This window comes from Meriones unguiculatus, chromosome 9, assembly GCF_030254825.1.
Source record: "Meriones unguiculatus strain TT.TT164.6M chromosome 9, Bangor_MerUng_6.1, whole genome shotgun sequence".
Classification (NCBI taxonomy): domain Eukaryota; kingdom Metazoa; phylum Chordata; class Mammalia; order Rodentia; family Muridae; genus Meriones; species Meriones unguiculatus.
In genome coordinates this window covers 71686038-71705939 of record NC_083357.1, presented here as the reverse complement: position 1 = coordinate 71705939, position 19902 = coordinate 71686038, and the positions used below count along the sequence as shown (strand labels likewise).

The following is a 19902-nucleotide window of genomic DNA, read 5'->3' as shown; positions in this document are numbered from 1 at the left end:
AGCCTGTGACCTAAGGGCCTCAGGGAAGAAGACAAAGGAGGCCTGTCACAGCAAGCCTGGGCTGTGTAAACACCATTAGGAAAGCCTCAGGCCACAGCACTCTGACAAGCTCACCACCGTGGTGCTCTGAAAGCCTCTATGGGTCGCCATTCAATTGAGGAGCTTCTGACACTATCCAGACAGAACCAGGCATGCAGATCCCAGCCCTGTCTCCAACTCAAGGGACCATGTTCCTCAATCCGTCCTTCCCAGAACATCCCCAACACCTCTGCTCTCTGCTAATTTATCCAAACCAAGGATGATATGGCAGGCTGGAGTTTGAGGATACCGCAGGGCCTCCAGCACCCTTTTCCCTGGTACTAGTACCTCTGGTATTAGCCTCTTGGGAACCCACAGCTGCTTTTCGTCCTACCTTCTAGCACATGAATTTTAAGAACCACGCTTCCTCCATATCGAAAGCTCAGGACATGCCAAACACATTTGTTCAAAGAATTGATACCAGTCAACATACTGATATTGCTACCTGAGTATCAAACACCACACACTCATCCTTTCACCCCCACCGAGATGCTTTGCTCTAGCTGCTGGAGGATGCAGGAAATAGTACAAGAACACGAGATCCAAAGAGTCTACAGCTTGATGAAGCCCACAGTTAAATGTCAAGTTTTGAATGTAACACATAAATGATGAATGTAATGTAAAATGGTTAACAAAGCGAGAATTTCTGGAGCTCACGAACAAATGAGTGAAAAGGTTAAACATAGACCTTTGAGAATTGAAAAAAAAAAAAGAAGACTATAGGATAATGAACATAGAAGCCTATCTAAAATTAAAATAGCATCCCGGACATCATGGCATGGACCTATAAGCTGATCACACCTGCTACAGAGGCAGGAAGATCTCCATGAGTTTGAGGCCAGCCTTTGCTACATGGTGAGAGTTCCAGGCCAGGCAGTACTACCCTGTCTCGAAATACAGAAATACAGGTATAAATAAATAAAAACACCAGACACTCAAATCATCCTACACAATCCACCAAATGAATAAGTGCGCCAAATGAGTCTCAACTGAAGTAATGGGCAGGAGGACTGAAGGGAAGTCCTGTCTAGGCTCTCAGGAGGACAGCTTGCCTGCCTCCTCTCCCGCTTGTTCTCTGGGCCTCGGGTTCCTCATCCCTAAATCGAGAGAGGAAGTCTCTCCCATGTCAAAAGTGTCAAGATTCCACTCTGTGGCTGAGCAGTGGATACGTAGATTAGAGCCACGCTTGCAGTTGGTATGAATGCCCTAAGGAGCAGTGGCTGTGTGAGCAAGTGGGGGAGGGGGCCTGGCTCCCAGGGGCCAGTCTCTGTCACCCGCCGCTCTTACCTCCTCAGCACACACAGCTGTTCCAGATGCATCTCCTCACGGACCCCAGGCAGACGGCCCTGCTCAGCTGCCCAGCGGAGCAGTTCAGAGCAGGAGAGCTGTCAAAGTGGCCTGTGGGACCTATTTTCTGGGATGTCATCACACACAGTTAAAGACAAGCTGATCCAGTTCATCCCTAGCTTCTAGGCAAGACAGTGAACAGACTGTCCCAGAAAGAGAGTCATCTAGTATTTTCTTTTAAAAGACCCAAATAAGGAAACCCTATAACCTCTCTGGTGTCTCATATCCCTGCCTTGTAACCTAAATCTTTGCCGATGCGATTACAGCTCCTTCTTTCTTTGGCTAATCTCAGGGGGAGCTACAGGAGCTGTTCGATTCATAAATCTCCCACCCCCGGAGATGGTTTATCCTTTCTAGATGTTGGTTTAGGAGTTTCTTTCCCAACTTTTAAATTAATTTGCATTGCTGTCTTCTGAGTTTGTGCCAGCTTCCTTAACCAGTGAACATGGGAGTATACAAGTTGCTATAAAGAGCCATGAGATTCCCGACGGGGTTACAGAACCGTTATGCGGCCCAGCTACCCCCACTGTCGGGTATTTACTAAAAAGAAAGGTTAAGAGATCACCGCACCCCCATATTACTGCAGTACTGTTCTTGATGGCCAAGAAAGGCCAGGCATGGCGGCATACACTGTAATTTCAGCACCTGGGAAGCTGAGGCAGGAGAATGGTAAGTTGAAGGCCAGCTGAGCTACATAGCGAGGTGCTGCCTCAAAGAAAAAGAATGGCCAAGAAATGGAAACAATTTAAATGTCTATTAACTGATGACTGGATAAAGACAACATCACATAAAAGCGATGTTGTCTTTTATACTCTCTAAAAAGAATTATACTCTCTAAAAAAAAAAATAGGAGAAATCCTCTCAGTGCAAGAGCATAGATGAATATATTTCAGAATATATGGAGAAAGACAAATACTACCCCATCTCACTAATATGCAGAATATACGTGTATATGCATGTATAGTTGACCTTGGGGAAGTCGAGAGTAAAATGATGGCTGAAATACACTGTCACCGCCGCATGGAGGAATAAATTCAGGAGATCTGCTGAGCAGCATGGTGACTACTGGTATATGCTGGAAAAGGCTGAGGAAGTGGACAGAAAGAGTTGACTACATAAAAATGTAACTATAAGGTAATACACTCATTTAACAGTTCCTACATAGAAATATATATATATATATATGTATCTCCAATACACACACACACACATACACACACCCATATATATATACCAAACCTATGTTGCACACAAGAAATACTATTCCACATGTCAACTGAAAATCCATTTGAAGGAAAGCATTTTAAAAACAACAGTAACAAACTTTAAAAGACCTTGTATTTAGAGTCATGGAGACTTAAGTGATGGAGTGTAAGGAGAGCCCTCATACTACCTCTGCAGTATTTCTGTAACTCTAAAAGTAGCCAAGACCAACACTTTATTAAGGTAAAGAAAAGCATAGAGCCATAGACTGTAGGGGTGGACTGTTTACCTGAGTGTAATTTGCATATCAGTCCCTGGGTTATGAAACCCATTCTCTGGCAACTCTAAATATGCACACTTAGCAAACTCATAAATCTGTGCAGTTATCCCTTCGCCTTACATCACTAAATATCTGCTGCACCCCAGGCCCCTGTTAGATGCTGAGAATACAAAAGTAAGATGTAACTTGTCTAGAAAGGAATTTGGACACCACTCAATATAAAATCTATGAGGACTCCTTAGATTCCCAGGAAGAATTTGTTCCCCTGGAGAGAGATAAAGACACCCCCCCCACACACACACCCCAGAAGGAAGACACATAGTGTTACAGCTCAAATGTATCCTTCGGAGTCACCCTTGTTAGTAACGGAATCCAGAATCAGCAGTGTTAGAGGGAGGGCTAATGACACAGTCCTCATCAGCCATTTAATTCAATATAGCAGGGATTTCCTTCTGGTGGAATCAGGTTGACCCACTCTCTCCCTTTCTTGCCTGTGCTTTATTGCCTTTTGCCTGCTAGCATGGGGTGAGGCAGAGGAATTAAACAGAACCCTTCACGCTTGGATGACTTTCCAGGCTCTAATCTGAAAGACATGAATCTCTCTGATTTATAAGCTATCCAGCCTCAGGCATTTGGTCACAGTGTCACAAAATGAACCAAGAGGCTCAGACTCAACAGATGAGTAGGAGATTTCTCGAAGGTCAGTCGGCCTTTCTCCTCTTTTCTGTGGGATCTTTAACCCAGAGCCTCTAGAGAGGCCTTGTCACCTAGAGTCAGAGAAAATAGTAAGTAGCTAAAACACAGCGGAAAGACCTGGATGACAACAAAAGCAACTAATGCCTGCTGAAAGCTTTAGCTACATTATGATACTGAGGTCTCAACTACTCTCCCACGGAGCATTACTGAGCAGGTGAGGTTAAATGACCAGCTTAGGGTCATGTAGCTATGAACTGGGAGCGGGGGCTTCCTTATGATCTAAGTACTCTGCCTACTGCATTCCTGTTTCCTTTCTCTGTCCTTCATCAGGAGGACCCAAAAGGAAACTCCAAAATCTCAAAGCCCTAGTGTCATGTTGATTATAGTCCTACAAACACAGGACTGGCACTATCTGGGGAAATTATAAATGTCTCTTCTCTAAAGGTCCTGGGCATTTTAAAGGAATGTTAAGACCGGCAAGACCACCACCAGGCTTGATCTTTCCTGCCTATGTCCCCATGGCTCCCATGGACACAGGAAGGCTGTGTTTGGGAGCCCTGACTAGGCTGCTTATCTATTATCGCTTTGTGAAGCAGATGTCTTGTCTTGGGTACTGAAAAGACAAAGCTGCTTTCAGGGTCACACAGTCAAGTGAAGGAAAGCCACCATGAAAGTGAAAGCATACACTACCTTGAGTAGTTTAAAGATGTCACCATGGTACTGTGAGAGCACAAAGGAGAAAGCCCTGGATTCTGCCAAGGAAGAAGCGGGGAAGAGGGGAAAGGACAGAGAAGGGATGGGGGGAGAAAAGATGTGGAGAGAAGAGAGAGACAGACAGACAGAGACAGACAGAGAAAGGAGGCAGGAAGGGCAGTGATAGGGAAGAGAGATAGGGTTAAAAGAAAGGGAAGGCTTTCCAGAGAAGGCAATATGGAGCTAAGTCTTAGGGACTCACTATGGAGTTTTCCAGGTAAACAAGATGGCCGCTTGTCTCTGTAAAACAAGAGGCAAGCAAAGCATGCAGAGATGGCTGATGCTGGCGAGGTGTGGCTGAAGTCAGGGACGTTTGATGCTGAACCCCCCAAAAAAGGAAGCAAGGGAGTTCGGTTCTCTTGTTTCCAGAAGGAAAATGTCAGTGTTCCAGACTATACTGCAATATGGCAAACCCCCAGCCCCCACAGGGTAGGTAGTAAGATGCAAACAAGGTGCTTCCACCTAGAGCCAGTTTCCTTAGAACACCCGTCTCTCAAGAGAAAACACTGCTTTGAGAAGGGAGAACTGGAGATGCCAGAATTGGGAAAATGGGGCACTTGAGAGAGTACAGAAGTGAGTCAGTGACTAGTCTGAAAAGAGAAGTAGAATGTCCCCAGTCTTAGTGTGGTCCAAACAAGTTGTGGGGACACACATCAATAAGAATTCAAGAACCCTAAGATTTGGAGAAAAAAAAAATCCCCAAATCTTCACATAAAGGAAATGGTGGGGGGGGGAAGGGCAGGTGTTAAAAGAAAACACAAAGAGCAGAACTTTTACACACTTATCTTAGGGAGCAGAGTTAATTTCTAGTCTAGATGTAAGAAATAGTACAGTCACCACCCTGAAGTCACACTTGATTGTGTATACACCAGGTATGTTGTGTGAGCGTACACCATGGTCCGGCTCTAGAAGAGTTTAGCATGCCTTGTTCCGTCTCCTAGGCCAGCTCCCTGCACACAGTCCTAGGAGGTCCACAGATGGCGCAGACCCGGCAGGTGGTGCCAGAAGCTGCACTGATATTAACTAACCTTATCTTAAGGCTCTCTGAGCTCTGGCTTGCCTGAAATACCAACAGTGGAAAGTACCTCCTAACAGTTGAGGAAGTGTGGCCAGGCTTGGAAAACACGCAGTAAAGTTAAGAAAAGCCCAACCACATCCACCATGAGCTGCGATGAGAAGTGAGAGAGCTTTGGGCATCTGAGATAAAGGACCCTGAGGCTCTCTTCCCCTCCCCCTGGGTACAGCAAATGCCCGGAACAAGTCCCCTAGGCTGGCACCGTGGTTCGCCCTGCTTGTTCAGTCCCTATATCCCCAGGTACTTCCTATATTTGAGTTTGAGCTGAGAACCAATGGCCACATTTGTAGATTAGCAACACAAGCTCACATTTATTCTTAGTAAAGTGACCTCACATTCCCAATGGGTTCAGTGAAGCTGTTCCTTCAGAGAAGTCACGGGGGGGTTGGAAAATATTCACTAATACCAATTTATGATGAGATGTTTCTTTTGTCAAGCTTTTAAGTGTCACAAAGGAGAAATTTCAGTAGCTACACAATGCCACCTAATACTTTCATAACTCCTAGACTTTATGTCATAATCCATCAAGCATTTATTTGCTTGCTTCTCAAATATGTTTGTTAAACAAGTTGACACACCCAGAACAGAGTTGGGATCTCTTACTGATAGAAAATGTGGCATGAGGAATAACCATTTAATACTCAAGCCCAGACAGGAACACTTAAGACTTACTGTCAGGTCACACCTAGGTCATGGTAGAGGATACAGAGTTTCAATACACAGACTAGGATGGACCCTTACTCTTGATTCTCCAACCTCAGGCTCTGAATGATGGGGGGATAGGCACACACCACTGTGCCTGACTACCATGTAGGTTATTTAAGATTTATTTATTTATTTTTATTTAACATGTATGAGTATCTGTGCCTGCATACCTGTACAGGCCTGGTACCTGAGGAGGCCAGAAGAGGTCATCAGATTTCCTGGAACTAGAGTCACAAGGGTTTTGAGATGGCTTGTGGGTGCTGGGATCTGAATCCGGGTCCTTTGCAAGAGCAGCAAGTGCTCTTAACCTCTGACCCTGCTCTGTAGCCCCCAAATATGTAGTTTAAATAGACACAGTTTGCACTTTTAAGAACTTATACACAAAAAAGAAATCATGCATTTAAAATGAAAGAAGCAACTGTGAATCTTGATTCTATGAGCTACTGCTGTGCCTGGAGACAAATCACTTCTGAAACCTCCCTAAGCCTCATGAAATGAGACAATGATACCAACTTTACATGGTTATTTGGGGAACTAAAATAGCAAGTATATTTCAAATGCTTGGCATGTTGCTGATCAAATGTAGTGTTGATCAAAGGCGGCACACTCATGGATACAACATGGGAAAATCGTAGCCAACAATGGACCCAAAGACATCAAAGAAAGCAGACTGTAGTCGCTTCTATTTACAGAAACTGACCACCACCCACTGCTATAATGTGCAAAGTACGTGGTGGAGAGACAGGAGAGAAAGAGATAGGGAACAGTTTGAGTACTATAAATAGGGGCATAACTGGAGAAATGAGGGTAGTGAGGAACAGCCTGAGGTGAGCGGCCTGTGGTGCTGCCCCTGAGGGCCGTGTCTGGCTCCATTGCCCTGTGCCTGTGCCCATGCTGCCACCAAAGACATCCTTAGTCTGGGTTGCCACGTGGTATCAAGTTGACATTCAAGGGTTTCACAGAGCTGGACCCGCCCCTCACTGGCTTTGGCACACTGTAGAGCTGTCCCTGCCTCTTGCCAGTTGCAGCTAGCCAGGGCAGTGCTGGAGAGAGCTGGCTCTTGTGTGGGTGCAAGGGAGCTGGTAGGCTAACCAACTCAACTACCACCCAGGCCCAGATCCAGGGCTTTTAGCTGGCCCACCCCAACACCTACCCCATCTATGAACTGCTACAGTGACTGAAGCCGCTGATGCTGCAGATCCAAAGATGCAGGATCTCCATGACACAGGATAACAACAGGAATCTATCTAAGAGGAGTCCCAGTGAGGATCTAGCATTGATGGTATAGCAGAGGCCAGAAGCCCTGAATCAGACCAATGACTCATTGCAAGGAACATTTGCAAGTAAAGATGTTTGGACAAAAGAGTACAGTGTGTGAGACATTGTGACAGTGTAGTCCTCATGGTGAGTTTTTTTTTAAATGTTTTAAATTTTTTTGTTTTGTTTTGTTTTGTTTTTTTTGGGGGGCACAAGGGTAGAGGATTGATGTGAAGGGACAGGAGATGAGTGGGATTAGGGAGCATGGTGTGAAATTCAGAAAGAATCAATAATTATTGAAAATAAAGTGGCCTCAAGGGTTCAAGAGATTTTCAGTGTCTGATAGGGGTCAAAGCCAGAATATGACTCCACATCTGTGTCCATTTGCTCCCTTTCTACACACTGTGCCTGTCGTTTCCATGAACAGGGACTATAAGCCATGATTTAAAAACCTCTAAAATAAGGGTCGGTGAGATGGCTCAGTGGATATTGACTCTTGCTGGGAACCCTGATGAGCTGAGTTCTATCCCTGGGACCTGTCCTCTGTCTCCATGTGTGTCATGGTATGTGCACATACATATGGAATAAACATGTAAATAAATAGTTAAAATAACAACTGGACAGTGGTGGTGCACACCTGTAATCCTAGCATTCAAGAGGCAAATGTAGGCAGATTTCTGTGATTTTGAGCCCATCCTGGTCTACAGAGTGAGTTCCAGGACAGCCAGGGCTACACAGAGAAACCCTGTCTCCAAAAGAAAAAAAAAAAACTGTCAAGTATTTACAAGTTTCTAAAACACAGACATTTGCACAAAATTGGAGGGAGACTCAAGGCCCGAAAGCACAGGCAAAACCACTCGGATAGCAGATAACTGAAATGTCCCAACTGCCATTTTCAGTGGTCAGAGGACAGAAACAGAACTGGTGATATTTTGATGAAAAATCTCCACATGAAAGACAGTGAGGCACAGGGAAATCCAAAAAGTTTCCACGGTGCACACTACCCTTCATCATTCCAAAGAGGAAATTAAAAAAACAAAACAAAACAAAACATTGGAAGTGGCATAGACAGCTCAGTTTTAAGACAAAGACCAGTGCTCATCAATGGAAAATTACACATCCGTTCCCCTGCCCCCTTTACTTTCTCTTGGTACCTGCTACCTCCATTTCTCCATAAGGAACTTGTATTACCCTTGTCCTTCCTTGGATGAAGGTAACTGATGGGATTTGAGTCTGAAATGTTTCCCCACAGACTCATGTGTTTGAGGAGCTGGTCTCCAGAAAATGATGCTGTTTCTGGAGGTTGTGCAAACTTTGGGTCTCTGGCCTGCCTAGCTGAAGAGAGTCTCTTGGGGTAGGCCTTGAAGGGGGTCTGCCTTTGGCTCTGGCACAATCTACCTAGATTTAGATGTGAATCTGCAAGTTCCCACCACCATTGGTACAGAGGTTCCAGTTGCCAAGCCCTCCCTGCCTGGATGGAACAGTAACCCCCAAAGGGTAAGTCAAAACAGGCCTCTCCACTCTTAAAGTACTCTTGTCAGTTATTTGGTCATAGATCTGAGAGAAGCAATAGAACTTTCAGATTACACACCCCTTATCCAAAACATTTGGGACCAGGAACGGTTCAGCCCCCAGAGTTGTGTAGGTCTAGGGATATTTGCGCGATGCCTATCCAAAAGACTAAGATGTGAAATATTCTAGAGTCCGAAACTTCCTGGGAATTCTATCAGCACTCAAAAGGTACTGACTTTCAGAGCACTTGGGTTTCAGCTACTTCAATTAGGCAGTTGAGCGACTATGAGCCTGTGCTGTCAAGGAGCTAAAAGGACTCACACTTCAGAATGTCCACTTGAAGTTAAGAGGACAAGGAGCCACGCCAACTGAAAGTCTGCCTGAGCAACAACACAGAGGGCAACACGCAGACACCACACAAGTAACTTTAGGTAGTTCTTCACTTCATTGATTCAGAGACACACCTTGGATAAATTTTAACGATGGCTGCTAGCATAAAGAACCAGCACACAGGTTATTACAGGTTATTAAAGGCTAGGCAGTTATCTCATTAGGCCACTTCCCCGTGGAAAGGGTAAGCAGAGAGGAAATGAAAACCAATGATTTGGGAGACTGCAATTCACGTGCTTCACTAACCCAGTACCAGAATCTGGTGCCTCGGCTTCCTACCGTGGATGAATAAAATCGATGAGATCCACACAAGCTCAGCTACCAGTGTGTTATGTGTGTGGGAGTCAAAAAGGTGTCCATGTAACTTGCACTAAACTAAACTAAGAATCAATACTGCAACCGCAGAGCCATGGCTTTGTTGCTTCCTCAATTTAACATCTTAGCGCTTTCTTCCGGGGGATGGCGGGGGCTGACCATATTTGAGAAATGGCCTTTGTGCAGCTTGTAAGTGGGACTGACATACAGCAGTCTCTGATACTGAGGAAAATGTATTCTAACTCACTCAGTGGGCCCCTTTCAACTTCTGTTCTTGCACTCACAGTTAAAACAATCCTCCATTTGTAAGCAGTCTTTAGAACACTTACATTTAGCAATTACCATGCAATTATAGGTATAGTGTACAAATTAAGTGACTTCATTCATTCATGCTTGTCTGTCACGGCCCACGAGGAAATGTGAAGGCGGCCTAACGGAAGTCATTCTCAAATCGTGAGACTGAGAACTCTTCCACCTTTTCAGAGGAAAAGATCATGCTGTGTGGCCTGTCTGCTCTAAAATACCAATTACAGTCACATTACCAGGACAGAGCACATGGTGATGATGAGGGTGGGCATGACAAGGGAACGGCTGCCAATCAAAGCGATTGCGCCATGGCTGCACTCCTTCAGGCGACGTCACAGCCGCCTGAGCTCAACTTTAGACCTCAGGCACGTGTCCGCGCTATAGTTTGCTGTGTTCTAGGACCTTCTCCGGAATCCGACAGTTGATACAGAACTCATTCAATCACAGAAGATCAAACGAAATGGACGAGGGAGCAAACCTGCTGCCAAACACGGAGATGATGCCAGCGTTCGCTTCATGGGACTACAGTGTTGACCAAATACTTTCTTATGCCTAAGGCCCTCAGAGGAAGGCCCAGTTCCGAGCAAGCGGGGGGGGGGGGGGCGCCTTAGCTGTTATTATTAGAGTGATAACTGAAATCCCTCCTCACCACCCCTCCCCACTCCCTCCGGTGCTTGCAATCTCTTACAAGATGGAGCTATTATGCAACTGATGGGAAGACATGCAATGATGGAAATTGACAAACTGAAACAACAGGAAGAGTGAGCGGTGAAGACAGGAAGTTGAGTCAGAAGGAAGCTGAGGGAAACAACAGGGAGCCGCCATCTGGAAGCACCACGGCTTCAGCAGCTGGAGCAAGATTCCCCTAGGAGACGGATATCTGGTCGGGATGTAACCACTTACCACGTCAGAAAAGCCATCAGTGTTTTGAGGTCAGAAGTGCACTGTCATCTAGCAAAACAGGGACACTGAAACCCACCAAGTCGGCCAACAGATTAGCTATAGATTTCCATGGGCTCTAGCTTCGGTTTTCATTTTTGCATCGTTCAGTATACAAACTGAATAATGTCATTTCACCGGATATCTGTGAACTGGGAACCAACCACTTCCCCCAACCCCCCAAAAAATCCTGGGGAGAAATTTAAATTAATCTGAACAATGTCATTCTGCTAGAACTCCTGTCATGAGTCATAAAGTCCAATGACATTATAACCTGAACTTAAAAACTTTTAGGTCTTCTCAAACACGAGCTAAACAAGGGAATTTCTTAATTTCAGCTCATTTAGCTTTGTTTTGAGATTTGATTGCCACCTGCCCTGTATGTGGAGAGGGGCTGCCCTCTTTAGGTTAAAAAGGAAAGGTGACTTTAGAATTGTCTAAGAACAATACAGAGTAATTGAGTAAAGTTCCCGGCTCGTGTTCTCGTGTTCACTGTCATAAACAAAGGCCTATCTTTGGGAATATAGCTTGTATAAGGATTATCTAGTTAGTACGTCTGTAACTGTATTTAAAATAAAATAATGCACACTTGTCACTTATTTCTGAAGGCTCACGTCATTGTATAACTTCTTGTACTTCTTGAAGTTAATGTCCATTTGGTGCTGCGAGGCAAAAATGAAGAACAGAGTCTTGGGAAAGACACAGGACAGTAGCTGCAGCACAGTAATTACTTCTGCACCTTCCTCCATCACAGTCGCCACAAAAACTCCCAGCGCTACTAAACCAGGAAGTGAAATCAGAGACTTTCACGTTACCCAACAAATTCATAAAATATCCATGTGACAAATGCTCATCTCAATCAGTATCTTCAGCAACTTTACGTGGAAGGAGAGACAGAGAGGGAACTCCAGTCTGTGAGTGTGACAGGACAGAAAAGAACAATTAAGATACAATCATTGCCATACTGGCCCTAAGGCAAAGCATTAGGTAAGCTCCAGGCCTAGCAGTTAGTGGAGGAAGCAACCAACAGGGAGGCTTTCTGTGAAGGACCTGTGTTTCCAAGTGGCCAGTGGGGGCGGGTAGAACTCAGAGGAGTTATAGAGAAGACCATTAAAGAAATAGAGTGAAAAGGAGTGAAACAGCATGGAACTTTCTGGTGGCTTGCGGTCTAGTGCGCCCAGAATGTGGGTAGGCAAGACAGGCAGGGGGAGGGGAGAGGTTCAAGTAGAAGGAAGTGGCATGAAATAAGGCTGAGGAAGTGGGCTGAGGCAAATTCGTGAGGGTACAACAATTCTTAGTAAAACTGTTAATGAATCATCCCGCCGTTACATGAAATCTGCCAAGGGATCTAGTTATGAAAACCCAACTCCTTTTGGGTGTCTTGCAAATTCTGTCTCTCTCTCTCTCTCTCTCTCTCTCTCTCTCTCTCTCTTTCTCTCCCCCCACCCAACCACACACAAACTGCGTCAGGCTCTCTGATCTGCTTCAACGATGAAAGCTTCTACCAGCATGCTTCGCGCAAGGAGGGCTTTGCCGCCAGCACCTGAAACCGGGGCCACCTCCCGCCCCACCCTGACTCTTAAGACCTTGCAGCAGTAACTTTAACACCTAAGCCCACTCCTGATAGCTCAAGGCACTTGAGATGATTCCAAGAAATCATGTGGCTGCACAAGCTAGGCACTAAACAGTAACCACGTTCGTTGCCGGCCTTTAGCTAGCTCTCCGCACGCACGCTGTAGACACAAACCCAACCATGTTCAAACGAAGCATCCTCTGAAAGAGTCGGATGCGTTCAGAGTACACACCGGCACTTTGCTTCCTGCCACCCCCTAGTCAATACAACGCGCAACAACTTACACAGGAGTCCCTACACCGTCCTAAATTATGCGGGACTAAACAGTGTGCAGTGTGGAGGACCTGCAAAGGTCCTCTTCCTGCTCTAATTTAAACGCACACGTTAGGAGGAAATGTTACTCACTGGCCATCCTTCTCCAAAAGTTTCCAAGGTACAAGTAGCGTTCAAGTTAAAACCCTCCATTTTTTTTGTTTTTTCCCAACTTAACTGATTGTTGCAAGGTATAACATACAAAGGAGGTAAACGCTTCTACAGGGCCGAGACTGCTAATGAAATGTCTTCATGAGCACCCACTGCCAACCACCACAGCAGTACCCTGGCCGGCATTTAGGCCCCAGAACCGCCCTCCCTCCTGCTTCAGAGATGAGTAAGAAACTGCTTTGGTTGCGTGGCAGGTGGATGCTTCAGCAATCCAAACGTGGTTGGCATTAACTCTGCCTTACTCATTTTCATTCCTTCCCAGATAGAAGGGGGACATCGTATTGACAGCCTTTTATATCTTTGTTTCGCTCCCATTACGATCTGATTAAAATTTATTTGAAGATTTGGGGTTTTTGTTTTGTTTTGTTTTGTTGTTTTGTTTTCAGCATTTTCTGGGCCTTAAGCCTCTCTCCTGCTGTGTTTCTGCTGTTTTGGGGTTTTGTTTTTTGTTTCTACTTTGAAACTAGCCAGACGAGCACTGCAAGTGATGATTAATGGTCAAATTCTGGAAATTCACATTTATAGAAAAATGGTGAATTCCATTTAAATTTGGCAACACAAACATTTATGATAAAATTTTAAATTTGACATCAAAATGTGTGTTAACAAGCCACCACTTTTTTTTTCTCCCCCAATGGAGAGTTTTGCCTTTTTGCCTCTGTTCTTGTTTTTAAGTTGCCCCGCTAGAATAGTTTTTGACAGTCAGAAACACTAGGTTTCAGCATGTGTGCTGGACAGCTTATGTGTATCATCTGAAAGCGATAATTTAATAAAAGCTGATAGGTGCTACAAAACTTCGAGGATTCAGCAATTTCAAAGACTTTCCTCTGTAGACAGGAGGCTTTCCTCCAGCGTTTAACTGGGCTTTCGTTTCAGCCTTAACAAACAGGAAAATAAGCACTCAGAGGTGACCACATTTGTTGGCGTCAGCTAGCTGTCCACACACTGTAGACACACACCCAACCATGTTCAGATGAGGCATCTTCAAGAGACAGCCCTACAAAAAGTAGCACAAGCCAACCCACAAACTGCCTTTTGTTTTTAGAGATGAGGTGAAGGAGAGAAGACCTTTCATCCTATGTAAGTCGAAAGCATAAGCCTTAAAAACTCCACTGTCAAAAATCACTCGCATAACCAGCCCCACATCTGGTAATGCACTACCTAAGATGTTAACATAGCCACTAAGTGACTATAAGGAAGTTTGTGTGTGTGTGTTTTTAAAGAAAAACAACCACAGATGCTAAAATTAAACCACCCCCATTAGTATACCAAGCAGCACAGTCCAAATGATCAATATGCACTTTCCCCGAAAACATTTTAAAGTTGACCAAATCAGAGTAAATAGCCTTCCTGAAATAGAGCAATCGGTAGGTATCAAAACATGGTTTGGCTTTAAAGATGGGGAAAAAGTAACTACTTTTTTTTTTTTTTTTTTTTTTTTGGTGGGGGCTGATAACTGCAGAGAACTTGGCCTCCCCAACACACACCCAGCCACCCCAGGTGGCTTCATGTCCCCGTTAGTGGGAGGAAAGACCCACAGTGCTCATAGGACAGGTGCTCACGCCTTTCAAGGCGAATCCCTCCAGCCCCCAACAGCAGAGCCCCAACTGTGTCCCAAACACTTCCAACAAGCAAAGGGACAAGAAGCAACTTTACCTTGCCGGGACGCTGTCCTCAGTAGCACTGCTGTGTGGTCAGAAAGGCCAGTCCTTCAGATCTGCAGAGCAGCCCTGTCAAGCAGGGGTGTGTGGTCACAAGGCAGGAAGTAACTGCAGTGGCAAATCACCAGGCAGGAAAGAAATAGATTTTGTCTTTATAAGGACATTTTACTCAACTTTTTTTTTTCATGTCTCCTCCTACCAGCAGATCACCTGACAACAGGTCACAGTGAAATCCTGAAGCCACCTTCCACTTCCTCTTTGTGAGTGTTTTCCTCTTTCCCTGGGTCTCTCTCAGGAGGCCCTGGGCTACTTAAGCCCTTCTGATCACAGATAGGGAGCGAAGGTCAGCTCCTTAGCTGAACTCTTCTGTCTGACTCTAGTTGCTAAAAGCAAAACCCCGGAGATTACCTACTTTCAGCAGGGATAAACAAATTATTCACTTCCAATGAAAAGATCTGAGGGAAAAGGTGGCATGTACCTGAGACGAGCCGAAAGGGATTTCCATGGAAGAGCCTGCCCATCCAAAACCAACCTTCCTCTCTCTCTTACCCCATTTAAAACCAGCCCCTCCCACTCTCAAAACAAACAAACAAATAAACCAAAATTATCTCTTTAAGTGCAGGATCCATAAAGGAAGGTTACTATATTATTTACTCATTTTTTTTTTTATTTATAGAACACCCATGAGCTATGGATCTCTTTAACCCAATTAGAGAGTTCAATTATTTAAACGTTTCCTGTAAAGAAGAGTGGTGAATCCTACTGGCAGCTATCGCTCCAAGGCTAGCTTCGTAGAGACGAGCTCCCTGCCGACAACTGGATCTGGGTTGTGCTGAACCGAATATTGAGTACAGTCATCTACACATTTCCTGCAGTCGATATACTTCCAGCAGTAACAGAGATGCTGTCCTTTAGCCTCGGGGTTGTAGGCTACAGCTGGGTTCCCAGGTCAGATGGTGAAGATGCCTGCTTATTCTACAGGTATCTGTGTTTTCTAGGAGCCATGACTGCTGTCAAGGCATAGCATTATTCCACAGCCTCCGTCTTCCTTGGCTTTTTCGGGTTGCCTTCAAAAGTTCTTGGTCTTAACTTCTAATGTTTCGATAAAACCTCTTCATTGATCTCCTCCACCAGCTCAATGAGGCAACTTTTTTCTCAGAAACCCACAGGGTTTCTATTGCTAAAGAATGGTCCTAAAGAACTTTCTAGAAATGGTTCTAGGAAGAATTGACAACTCCTTTGGATGTCCTGGGTAAGAGTGAGGTGCTGAGTAGGATCCCAATTAATATGTAGCAGAGAGGACTCAAAGATACCTGACTCAGTTCAAAGGAACACCCAGGCGTTGTTCATATGGGACTGATAGCATTACACAGCAGTAAAATGCTGGTGGCTTCCACCCCTGGGAACAGTTCTCACTCAGTGATCTACAGGAGAGCTCCATGGCCTCCATGGTCTTCTGAAGGGGAAAAGTGTGCTGACCGGGTATCTGCTGATCTGCTTCTGCACTCTTGTAGTTTCAGAATGGAGTAGAGGCCCAACAGCCATGCCTCATCCATATTTTGCCTCATCCATATTTTGCTTACCCAGCGGACAGAAAACAGGAGCATTCTGTATGCGCTTGTGCCTGATCACAGGAGACCCGAGGTATCTAGAAAAGAAAAGGAGGGCAACATACTCATGCATTGGTTCCTCTAGTGTGTGAGTATCTGCCAAAGTGGACATGGGGACAGAAATAAAGCACAACCATTGCTCTCCAGGAGGACAAAGCCTGGCGCAGGGAAACATGCTCAAGAGATGGCTGAGAACAGCGTGATGGGAAGCAGGCACAGATTTGAGGGGAACTGAAGTGAAACTTTCTCGGAGTTCCAGCAAGAATCTGGTTCCAGTCATCTGGTTCCATCCGGTTGGGTCATGACAGCGCATCCACTGGGTAAGATGAAAGCCACTGAGCAGGTCATCGCTTATCGCCACCTTATCAACTGACACAGCCCCTTCTCCCTCAGCCCGGGCTCAGCTCTGATCGTCCTCAGCCACCTGTCACTGCCCCCAGCCACATGCTGGATTTCACCACCCGGGTCCCTCCCTTGTAATCTCCCCATCTGCCTCTCCCAGTGATGAGAATCTACCCAGAGGTAGGCAGCTGTGTAGCAGGAATTACACCAGACCATTCCAGGCAAGGCTGGGCTTTTCGCAGTGTTTAAAATCACTTGTGATTATTAAACAGGAGAAGAACTCTGAGTTTTATTGTTTTTAGTTTCTCTGCAAGCAGTACACTCTCTTTTGCTCTGCACCCAGATAGCTCTCCCACCTTCCCTCCATAAGCTCTACGTCTCCACTGCCCCTCTTCCACTGAGCCCAGCCTCTGCTTTGGCTTCTCTCTATCCCTCCTATCCTCCCAGAATTCATCTGTTTCCCAGGCCTGCTTTGAAATTACAACCTCAATCTCTAAGACCAGATCACCTGCACAGTGGGGTGGCCCAGTAAAAGTTCTAGAGTAGGGAAGTGGGGTCAAAGATCAACTTTACTGATGGACTGGTTGTATGACTTCAGGTAGATTACTTAATTGCATTGGCCTCGAGATCTTCATCTAGAAAATGCCCCAGAGCAGTATCTACTTTGTGCACTTGTTGGGAAGATTAAATGCTCTGATGTGTAGTGATCTGGGAAAACTGCCTGTCACAAAGTGAGTCCTGTGTGAGTGCTGACTCTTCTTTTAATATTTATGCCAGGCTGTGGACTAGACCAGTCACTTATATCATTTCACTTATTCCTCCTTCATAACACATGAACTAAATATTCTTTTCTTCAGCTTCACAGTATGTTTATTGACATATGATTCATTCATGTGGCATAGCGTTTACTCTTTCAAAATACTTTTATCCTATGATCAGATTTGTATACACATCATGTTATACAATTCAAGAATATTTTTATCATCCCCAAAAGAAACCCAATACCAATTTCCGCATCTCCCACATCCTCAGCCTCCACAATGACTACTTCCCTCTCAATGGGTTTGTCTGTTCTCAACATATCATGGAAATAGAACCTTGTCTTCCTGTAGCCTTTGTTTGTTTATTTGTTTGTTGTTGTTTGAGACTGGGTTTCACTGTATAGCCCTGGCTGTCCTGAAACTCTTTCTGTATACTGATATCTGTCTGCCTTTACCTTTCAAGTGCTGAGATTAAAGGCATGTGCCACCATGCCTGGCTCTGGTAGCCTTTTGATTTGGTCGAGCCAGAGTTTTGTTAGGTAGGCCTCGAACTCTCAATCCTCTTTTCTCAGTCTCCTGAGCTCGGGGATTACAGGTGTGTTTGATGACCAAACAATCCCATGTTTTCTTGTGTATATTTGGTTGGTTTTTCTCACTCGGCAAGTTTTCAAGGCCCATCCACGTTGTGCCATGCATCACTACTTTATTCCGTTTAATTACATTTAATTACATTCTTTAATCTTTAATTACATTCTATTTTATTTATTTTGTGGGTTTTACAGGCCAAGGCACACATTGTTGGGGCTGGAGGTCACAATTTTTGGGAGTCAGTTCTCTTTCACCATCTGGGCACACGGAATCAAACTCAAGTCTTCAAGACTGGCAGCAAAGCCCTTACCTGCTGAGCCATCTCACTGGCCCTCTGTTCATCTTCATAAAAGAAGGTCCCACGTTTTGAGACCACACTACATTTTATGGCCCACCACTAGTCAGTTGGTGGCCATTGGGGCGGTTCTGCCGCTTTGCTGTTATGAATGTTTGTATACATATTTTGCATGGCTTTGCTTTCTAACCAGACAAGATGTACACATCATTTTAGAAGTTGTGCAAGACTGTTTGGAAAGCACCAGTCCACAAAACATATTTAGCTAAAATTTAACAGAAATGAGGACACTGTGTAGAGCCTGTTGATGGAGTTTTATTCTAACAAGTAACCCTGTAACAGAAGTGTGTGTGTGTGTGTGTGTGTTGTCCAAAATGCATGTAAGTTGAACTACAAAAAGCCACTGCCTTGCCCAAATCTAGTGCAAGTTATAATCAGATTTAGTCTCTTAACGATCTTTAACTCCAGATCGTTTGGCTGTGCTTCTAAATATTTCATCTGCTTATTTCATTTCTATTTACTTGCTTTTTAGGTTTATTTTGCTAAAAGGAGGCATGATGTTATATGTTTACTCTTCCACCAAAATATTTAGGGTCACACTTTGATTTTGTGTAGGTTTATTTTCAAACCTTTACGTGCTTGCTTGACGGGTCGGCGAGCTTCAAAACCCCCGAGCAGTAGCTGACCTGCTTACAAAGTGGAGGAGGTCTTGCATTCCCAGGGTGGGACCTGCAGGAGACAGGCGCACATTCATCTCACCTGCATCTGTTGCCACACCTCTGTCAGTGACCATGATCAGAAAATGTCAGTGAGTGTCTTGGGACTTCTCGTAAGTCACAGGTACGTGAACTGTCGCTTTTTGAAACAGCTGTAACCTGCATCATTTTCTGAATTTCACTTTTTAATATTTAGGAATACTGTAGAGATGACACTTTTATGGGTTTGACATTTTATGAAAATCCAATTTGCAGCTGCAAGCAACCATTTTCCTTCCACGATCTACCCGACAATAACAACTACAATTAGCTTTTATTACCAACCCTTTTCAGTTAAGGATGCTAAACTTAGCATTAGAAAGATGCAAAGTTGCCCTCCACGTGGTAACTGCTTATATAAATTCTCCGAGAGGCCTATCACACTTCAAGAATGAATTTTAGGTTGATATTTAAAATATCTAATTATGTTAGCTCTTTGATTTGGCTTGTGAATGTCATGTTGTTTAAAGAATCATTTGCCTTCTCAGCTAATCAAGACAGGGATTGAATTTGTCTATATCAAATGCACATTAGGTGCTGGGGGGGGCAGTGCCTGCTCTCCAGAAGCCACTCATTTGGGATGTATGTAGCAGTGTTTATGTCTGCCACTAGTCCCTTCTGTCTGAAGTGATATCCACCACTCTCTCTCTCCTCCCATTTTCTGGCCAGCATCTAAATATTTCTCAAGCACAGACCCATACTGTCCCACTCTTCCACTCTCTTTATTGTTTGAATTCTTGTTCATTTGAGACAGCGTCTCTCTATATGTAGCTCTGGCTGTCCTGGAACCTGGGCCTGTAGACCAGTCTGGTAGTGAACTCGTAGAGATCCACCTGCCTCAGCCTCTCCATTGCTGGGATTAAAGGCATGGGCCACCACACCCGGCTTCTAAAATGTGTGTCTATTTGTGTGTGGTGTGCATATACATGAATATGCATGTCTCCATGAGTTGGGGTGCATGTGGAAGCCAGAGCTTGA

General features: G+C 44.7%; 1 protein-coding gene across 3 annotated transcripts in view; it reads right to left on the bottom strand.

The window, feature by feature from the left end:
- The window catches only part of Lcp1 (lymphocyte cytosolic protein 1), a 91379-nt gene that overhangs the window by 37128 nt on the left and 34349 nt on the right, over positions 1-19902 (bottom strand). Inside the window, exons 2-3 of one of the 3 annotated variants that reach the window (XM_060391454.1) lie at positions 16157-16221; positions 14569-14681 (exon numbers count right to left, since the gene is read on the bottom strand). The exons of 1 other annotated variant lie outside the window; for it this stretch is intronic. The gene's annotated coding sequence lies outside the window, so the exon portion shown is untranslated. The remainder of the gene's footprint in view (positions 1-14568; positions 14682-16156; positions 16222-19902) is intronic. One more of the 3 variants, XM_060391455.1, reaches the window with a different exon arrangement.